This window comes from Accipiter gentilis, chromosome Z (assembly GCF_929443795.1).
Source record: "Accipiter gentilis chromosome Z, bAccGen1.1, whole genome shotgun sequence".
Lineage (NCBI taxonomy): Eukaryota > Metazoa > Chordata > Aves > Accipitriformes > Accipitridae > Astur > Astur gentilis.
This window is the reverse complement of record NC_064919.1, coordinates 54126863-54136014: the sequence shown is the minus strand read 5'-3', so window position 1 is coordinate 54136014 and position 9152 is coordinate 54126863. Positions and strand designations below refer to the sequence as shown.

Here is a 9152-nt window from a genome sequence, read left to right as displayed (position 1 = left end):
TATTTTTCCTTTTGTAAGAAATGATATTTGATTCTGTTAAACTGTCTTCACTTGGAATATAAAATATCTTGAACTTTTCTGTGTGGGGTTTCTTTCTTCTTGAATGTTCTCATCCTTCTTGTCTAATTATGATTTTAAATTCTGGACTTCACTGCTGTCTTGCAGTGATGCATTCCAATACTGGAATCTCTGCATAAGAGTATATTACATTTTTGTCTTTCATACCTTTCATTTTCATTGAACCTGCTGTTTTATAGGCACAGTCTGTATCTGTAAAAAAAAAATGAAAGAAGCATCCCACATTAAAAATATCCAATTCTAATAGTTTGGATACTAAGTCAAAATTCCTCAGCAGAGTTATTTTAAAAATGTAATTTAAAGTCTTGAAAATTTTTACCTTGAAATTTCGAGGGATTTAGAGGGCACTGGTGAAATATTTTACAGGAGACAACATGCTAGAAGGTACAGCCTGTTTTGCTTTTGTATGCACACCATCATTTTTACAAGTTTACTTTGTCTTTACCAAATTTTATTGCTAAGAGAAAGAGTTGCCCCTCTGTCTTTTCGTTTCCTGTTTTACAGATAAGTTTGCTTTAAGCTTTTTGTGCCTACTGGTACTGTTGAGAGCTATGGCTAGTCATTCCTATTGGAAGCATCTGAGAAGAAATAAAGAGACAAACTGCTATCTGGAAAGTCTCTGGCTTTGAGACTCCTCTGGCCCATGCTTTCATACAGAAGATTAGGAGGCAGATTTTTCTTTTAATTCTTCAGAATCATAAAGAAACAAGATTTTTTCCTTCTAGAGTAAAAAAATAAGAATAAAAGAAATAGAATTGAACTGAACAGTTTAACAGACTATTGAATGTGTATTTCCAGCTTACAGGTAATGAAAAAGATGTCTATACTTACATATCATTTAAAAGTATCCTGTCTTGCCATGTCTGTATTACTACTGCCAGTAAAGCATGAAATTCCCTCACTGAAGAAACTGAAGTTTGCCAAGTATAACACAGGCTCCCTATTTAAAATATATTTTACACATTCTGAAGGAATAAAGCTAGTATATGCAGCAGTCAACATATGTTGGTTTGGTTCATTTTGAGATGAAGTAGTAGTCCAATAATATTCTGCTCTTCCAAGCCATGTTTCCATGGATCTGTCTTGTCCAGGCTTGATCAACATCAAATGTGGAGAAAAGGTAAAAACTCAAGAAATTGAAAGTGGCAATTTGTGCTTTGTGGTTAACTCCTAATGGATGTAATCATCTCAGTACAGTAGATGTTTGTGCCCCTCAAAATTAAAACCAAGGTATGTATATTTTGCTTCAGACATCGTGATTTATTCAAACAGAATGAGAGTGAAGAAACGTGTGGTTACCAAGATTGAGGTTTCTCAGTTCAGCTTCTGAGATCAACCAGGGTATTGCAGATAGCTTGTAGGAAATCAGAAGAAAGCCCTCAAATGACAATGCTGTGTCGACAACTTTTTTAGGTTTTTTTAATTCCTTCCCCAGCTTATGACTGCTAGACATAGTTTGGAAAAAAAAAAAGTTTGAATAAAAAATCTTGTAAAAATTATTTCTTAGTGTACCATTAAATAGAACATCAACTGTGGATTCAAAATAGGTTTTATTACTTGACATTAAATTATTTGAATCTAGGGAACAAAACTAACTCCCTGGTGTAAAACTGTGACTGTCTTGAAAGTTTTTCTCTCTTTATTGCTTGGTGTGGAAGATAAACATTAGGATGTATACTCCCTCTAATGTAATGAATGTGCAATATATGCAGCCTTTTCTTCTCCAACTGAGATCTTGGGCAGTAGGCCAAGATGCACATAAAATTTTTCTACTATGAAGTAAATTCAAAAATATTCTTAACATACCTCCTTAAGTATCCCCTAGAGTTATGCTGAAATTACTTTGAGGAAAATAGAGTCTGTAGCTGTCACCCACCCACTCACAGCTGTAATACTGAATAAAGAGTAATTACATCAGTGATAGATTTATCTTATTATGATTAAAAAGTTCATTTAAATGGGAATCAAAGCTGGCAGAAAAAAAAAGCCTACTAATAGAAGCGGTGAAATAAAAACTATATGTGACTAGAAGCTGTTATTCCTATATGTCTCTTGACTGGAAGTGGAGAAAGAGTACAAATGATGAAATAGAGATGCCAGGAGACTATTAGAACGAAACAAGAATTTCCAGGTGTTGTGTTTCTCATATCCAGGAACACAAACACCTTGGGTTTTAGTTTTGAAGCATAAAAACTTCAGAGATTTAGATTTGACTTAGATTCCTTAATTGCATTAGTGGGACTTCATAGCCAAAAGATAGTAATTTACTCTGACTTCATGCTTAAAACAGACCATGAAATTTGATTATATACTAAAATGAATCCAGTAACTTACAATTGAACTGCAACTTCACTATTTAGACAATGGAAAATGTTCAGTGCTCCTTAAAAAATATTCCCATTGGGTAATTAATTTTGCTTTTAAACAGTTTACATATTACTTCCAGCTTCCTCTTGACTTGGTCAACCTTGATCCTGCAAAATCTATGTCCGGTAAAAAGGAATCTGGATGCCCTCCTTAGCATTTTGCAAAGCTGGGTTCTTTTTCCTCTTGGGTTTTCTTGTAATATTTTTCTCATTTACAGAACTAAAAACCAATATTCAGTAGTATAGGGCAGAGTATCTGAAAGCACTTTATAAAGTTATGTCTTTTCAAATGGATAAAAGCAACAATTCTTTTTTTTTTAAAAAAAGTGGAAGAATAGCAAACATAATTCATAAATTATCTGTCATTTTCTATCATCTTGGTTCTTCTGTCACTTAGCATGCTTCCAGGCATGACAAACAATTTCAAGACAATCTGTGAAATCACAGACAATGAGCAACAGCCAGTCCATTCTTATTTCCATACTGCTGAAATTTTGTCTTGAAAGGCATTCCACTATGTAAGCTGTGTAATTCAGAGACAACAAGGGACAGTCAAAAAAAAGATTGATTCAGTGTGCTTTCTGTTCTAAAATAACTATGCCCTGCTAATAATAGGAACCAGCTAGTAAATGGATGTGCTTTGGTTCATAAACTATTGAAGGAGAAAAAAAAAAGCTCAAACTTTCACATATGAAAACTGTGGTGCTTTAAAGGTTGTGATAAGACAGTCTAGCTATGAAGTTTTGTTGCACTTTCAAAAAAGCAATTAAAATTCTTTGAAATCTCGCTGCCAGGTTTAGTATTGATCTCAAGGTTGCATGACTTTGTGTCTCCACAAATGCTACGAGAGGTTGAAGAACCAAGCAGGAGATCTTGGATCCATCAGTAGGCCAGAAATGTTGTACTAGGACACTGAAAACAGAACAGCATCTCTGCCTTTGGAAGGTGTACTACCACTATCCTGCAAATTCAAACAGGATTATAAAAAAAGGCAGAAATCTGGTCTATCTTGTTAAAATGAGCCCTGACTTTTGAAGGGAGTGGAAGAATGCTGGAAGTACTGTCAAAATGTTTGAAAGTTTGAAGTTTGAAAAATCTTTCTCTGCATATCCCTTTGAAAAAGAGAACTGGTTAGTCAAGGTGGGTGAAGTGCAGTCTGAAATAATGTCTGGTTACACCATGTAGTTGCATCTCATGTAACCCTATAGAATTCACTGAGAAACTGTGGGGGTTTTGTTTAGTAGTCTTAAGCAGTTACTAAGCTGTCTAAAAAAACCCGTGCTAGTATTTTTCATGTTGCCAACACTTCTGAACCAAGCCTAAAAGATGTGTCTTTGATATAAAGAATTAACATATTCCCAATAAACATGAGATCAGTAGAAAGCATCCATCAGCTTACAGCAAAGGAGGCTTTGTTTCACTTTAAATGTGCTCTGTTACAGCAAGTTTGTCTTTCTCAGAATGGCTATGAATATACTATAGAAACAGTATAACAGTATCCTTCCCTGAAACAACTAGAAGATTTTCCCTTATATAAATTAAAAAGAGATTAATGCTGCCTGCACTTGACCTTTCCATTGGCCAGAGATTAAATTTCCCTAGTAAGTGTATCTAGAGTGAAAATAGAACAATTTCTGCCCCCCCCCCCCCCCCCCCCTCCCGCCATGGAATTTTCTTTACTATGTCATAGAACTAATAAGATAAACAATCTTCATGAAGTCTTTTTAAAAGCATGCTCTTCCAGCAAACATGTCTGGTCTTCAGGACTGACATTTCCCTATAGTCTTGCTTGGTTTTGTTGGCTCAGTCCCAAAACACACATGTTTGAAAAGATATGTATTTTAGTTACTGTTAGAGGACCATGTGATACAAATGTTGGAGAATAAGCAGAAACTATGTTGATGTTCCTGACTAATTCTTTATTTTTACCCCATTTTTGTCTGACATCCATATGGAGAGAAAGCAGCAGACTGAGCCCAGAGGTCTGAAATCATGCTGTTACCCATGGACTGTAGAGCACACTAATATTCAGTGCAAACTTGTCAGCACTGCTGCATCCAAAATTTTACAGCTAACAGCTATAACATTACAATACATTAAAACCCTTTCATATGATCATCTGGAAACCTGTGAGACCACTGAAACCTTTTTAATTTAGAAAGGCTACTGCTTTGATTTTGTCAAGGAAAATGTTATTGTTAGAACACAGCAAGTTTTGGTCTATGAACTCAAAGGACAAAGTATACAATAAAATTAAAAATTTCTGTGTATGTCTGTCTTGTAGTAGACTGTTTCTCTTCAATTTTGTTGGAGATTTTTCTCTTCAATGTTATACCACTTGAAAATATAAAGCAGTTTACATTTTTTCAGATGGCATTATGTGAGGGTTTGTCGCAACTATTCAAAGTTATTGTCAGAGTAAACAGTTGTAGTCCCTTATTTTAAAAGAATGCACTAAAATACTAAGTTAAAAAATAGATTTTAAGCTTTAGAAATATTAATTGTAAACTAGCTACTTATTGTCGGGCAATATGGCTATCACTACAAATTCCATTTTAAAGAAAAAAAGTCCCACTTTTGACTCTCAAGTCCTTTTTTTTTTGCATTCCAAGTCAAATTCCAAGAACCAACACTACAGAAAAAGAACAACAAATGCTATATGTGAGAATATTTGTAGAAAATGACTTGGTTAATTGTTTGTTCAAGTTTTACTGTCAGAAATGTTCCCATCATCTTACCAGATGAGCGTCTAAACAATAACATATGACTTACCAGGCAATCAGAATTAAACAATACAACATAAAGTAGTACTTGTAAGAAAGTGATTGTGCTACCTTTTTAGGGGGAAAAAAACTAACCAAACAAACAAACAAAAAAAAACAACAAACCAAAAACATTTCTCTAGGAAGGGAAGAAAGAGAGACAATGACAGTCCTGTGTACATCCAAATGATAGTGGATCTCAATACGTTAAGGACAGATATGACTATATGACCAAACTTGCAGGAAGTAACCTAAATGTTTTACACACAGAAAACAAATCTGAATGCTTCCTCTGCATTCTCCATTGCAAACCATTTTCTGAACTCTACCTAAAAATGTTTGTTAAACCAAAGGAAAAAAAAAAAATAAATAAAAATGAGCAAGCATTTGGTAGTCTGGCTGCCTAGATTGCTTGTTCTAGCCCTAAGAGACACTGATTTCCAGGGAACTGCTCAAATGTTTGAAGACAAAGTGCTACAGTTGTCTTAAATTAGTATATGAATATAAAAAGCTATTTAACAGGAGTATTTCACGTTTACTTTTCCCCTATCCATTTTTTGAGAGCTGTATCTAACTCATAGTTGGTACCATTTTTTCTAAATGGCAGATCTTCCCTGTGAACATGAGAGGACTCTCTCAATATTTATATATTTTGCAATCAAATTCTTTAGGCAAAGTTTTTAACTGCCCAGTTGATATCACAAATGATCAAATTAGGGAGAACCTATTCAACTTTTGTGCATCTCAGAAGACCAACTCTTTCCATCAGGAATACAGTGCCCTTTGTTTCCAGACAACTGGCTGTCACACACTTTGCACAGTCAAGTAATCCTAAAAATATTTGGATGATGGGGGAGGAGAAGGATAATTAAAATGTTCCTCGCTTTTTGTACAGAGAGGCTGTGTTTGGAACAGTGACATAATCCTTAGGACAAATATGGCTTTCATTGTGCCACCCCACCTCCCCGTTGCCTGAAGTAATGTAAATATTTGCTTCAGTCCATGAAGCTACCCAAAGTCATTGCTGGGTCACTTTCTTTCTGGTATTCAACATGCTGATATCAGCACAGAGGTTTCCAAAATGAATCATAGTGCTGTATGGGACACTACCAACTTGTTTTAAACTTCACATAGAACAGATTGCTTCTTCAGAACACCATCATCAGGAAAGGTAGAGTTGAGAAAGGCTTTTAGATAATAATTATATTTTTAAAAAAATTCATGTAAGCCTAGGGATTTCAGTCTTATCGGTCCACTTGTCATACTATAGCTTAAATTCCTTTGGTGACTGAAGAAGGCTGACTTTCAGATTGTGACACGAAAACTGTGATTTATCGATAAGCCTTTATGCAGAAGCATAAGTAAAAGAGAAAGATACTACCAAAATTGTTATGAAAATACTTTCATGATACTTTTTCCTCTGAAATAAATTTAAATTCAGCATATACACTTGGATTTCTTGGATTTGCTGAAAGGCAATATATTTACCTTTTTTTTTTTTTTTTTTTGAGAAAGAACATAAGCTTTCCAGGGAGTGTAGTTTCTTGGTGATCTGGGACATACAGATGAGGGAGTGAGTGAATATGGAGACAATAATTTGAATAAACAGAGTAGGTCACTGATCCTAGTGAAGTATGCACTAGAAATGGTCCTGGAAGCCAATTAAAATCTGAATGGATTTCCAGAGATGAACCTTACAAAGGATGGGGAATTTGATACAGTATTTATGGAGATTTCCTTCTGGGTAAAGGTTTGGTGTCTGTGGGGTTTGGAGTTCAGGTTGGGGTTTTTTTGTTTCTTTTGTTGCTGTTTTTGGTTGGGTTTTTTTCCTTACTGAATGGTAAGGTAAAAACCTTACATTCCTACCAATCTATGGTTTAGGAAATCAAATACCTTCCCTTTTTCTGTCTGTATTTTCAAGTGCTTGGCTATCAGAGCCAATAAAGCATTTACTGAATAATGCTAATCTGTAACACCACGACTGTAGTTGGAATTTCTGTTAAAATGCTGACATTTCATGCCTTTGAATAAACATAGATGAAATAATTTAGTATATATTTGAATTTCCTCAGTAGAAAATCACCTTGAAGCAGATTTACTGAAGAAGTCATTCTTGTACCAAGGTTTCCTTACATTTCTGCACAATGTGTATTCTTTTATTTTGTAGCTCTCCTTTCCATAATGCAATAAATCCATAATACAATAAATTATAGAGCTCTTTTCCCCTTCCCCTTGTCATTTGGGCCAATAAAATTATAGCTAGTCTGTTAAGCTCTTGTTATTTCATAAAGATGTAAGAATCATTTAGAAAGACAGAGAAATTTACTGTTTTTCTCGAGTTCAAAAGCTGTACAGGACTTACAAGGCAACATCCATGTCCTCAGATCTTTTACCATGGCAATGAGGGCAATAAAAAGTTCAAGTTTTGTTTACTCCACATTTCTAAATGGATGCTAATCTTGATATTATGACAGGAATAGTTAAAGCCTGAATTGCCAGTTTTGCCCTGTCATCAGGCTGATGAGCCATTGACAATGTAATCATGATATATTGCCATGGTTTAAGACTAGGTGGCATATGATCTAGCCTGGAAAATGCTTTCAGTGAGGCATCCTAGGAAGGGCTGATTTGTGCTACCAATCCCAAATTGACTCTTATGCTTTTATACAGCTGAATATTAATCAGAGAGGATCTGGGGTTCTATCTGGAATGTACAGTATACAGAAGACTGTACCGTTACAGTCTGTCATGAACAATGTGCAATTCATTCAATTTATTAATGCTCTGTTTCCCCTTCAGGCAAATCATTTCACCAGTGTGTGATAATAAAGGGCTTCAGTCAGACATTTTTGACAAACTTGACAAGTTATTGGACAGAAGCCATGTTCTCAGATATAACTCACAGCTTGCTTTGCTGCATTTTCTCACAACCAGGCCTGGAAAGGGAACACACGTTTCCATCATTGCCATTTTATTTGACACAAATCTTCAGAGGCTGTTGGAATGCATATGATATTGAAAAGAACTGTTTAGCAAGAAAGATTAGGAGTTGGAGAGAGAGGGGGAAAAGGATTATAACACAGCCAATAACAAAAGATGCTGGTGTTGTGTAGGTTCCAGATGGTGACTGAGAACCAAGAGCACAAAGCACTATCAGTCATGGAAGACAGGAACCAGCAAAAGAATTGCAATCTCATTTATGCAGTCTATTTTCTTTCCATGATTGCAGACCTCATGGCTATGTATGCTTGTAGGGTGATAACAAGCTATCATTCCTCTGCACTGGCTGTTTGTACACTTATAGGGGATAATTTCATGAACCCCTTGAAATGCTGCAGCTTGCTTGCCTTTTCTATGTCTTGTCCCAAACTACTTTCCTTTTCGCCTTGGGAAGAGCCTAGAAGAATTCTTAACCTGTACCTTTTAACACTCAGAGAAGGAATCTTGGCAGAGAAAGAACCGACCACACTACTCAACCCACCTTCCCTTCTCAGAACTGTACTGCAGGCTTTGCCAGCCACTGATTTGTGTTAGCCAGTACAGTAAACAGAGCTTTATTAGCCAAAAAGTAATGGTGAGGGGACAAAGTTTCTAGGTTTGGTAATCCCTTAATTCAGAAATAATCTATATTCTGTTTATGTTTCAGCAGCTTGTATACAAAATAGGGCTTTATTGTGTCAAAAGATGTCAATAGCAGGTAAGAAAAACTAGGCTTTGCCATGAATAAGTTGGGGGTTTTTTTAAAGGAATTATCTGGTTTTGATATGGAGCAATAAGGTACAAAGGTTTGTCACTTTTCCCTGATAATGAGAGAAGTTCAAAGTATGGTTTGGAATAAAGTCCAGAGTAACTGAAGTCACATAACTTTATCAAGGTCTACCTTTTCCTATTTGACAAAGTACTGTTCTCTGCTGTAGGTATCTCATTTTCTAACATGGGTTATGAC

At 35.5% G+C, this 9152-nt stretch overlaps 1 protein-coding gene across 1 annotated transcript in view; it reads right to left on the bottom strand.

The window, feature by feature from the left end:
- The window catches only part of MPDZ (multiple PDZ domain crumbs cell polarity complex component), a 1139709-nt gene that overhangs the window by 953272 nt on the left and 177285 nt on the right, over positions 1–9152 (bottom strand). The window lies entirely within an intron of this gene.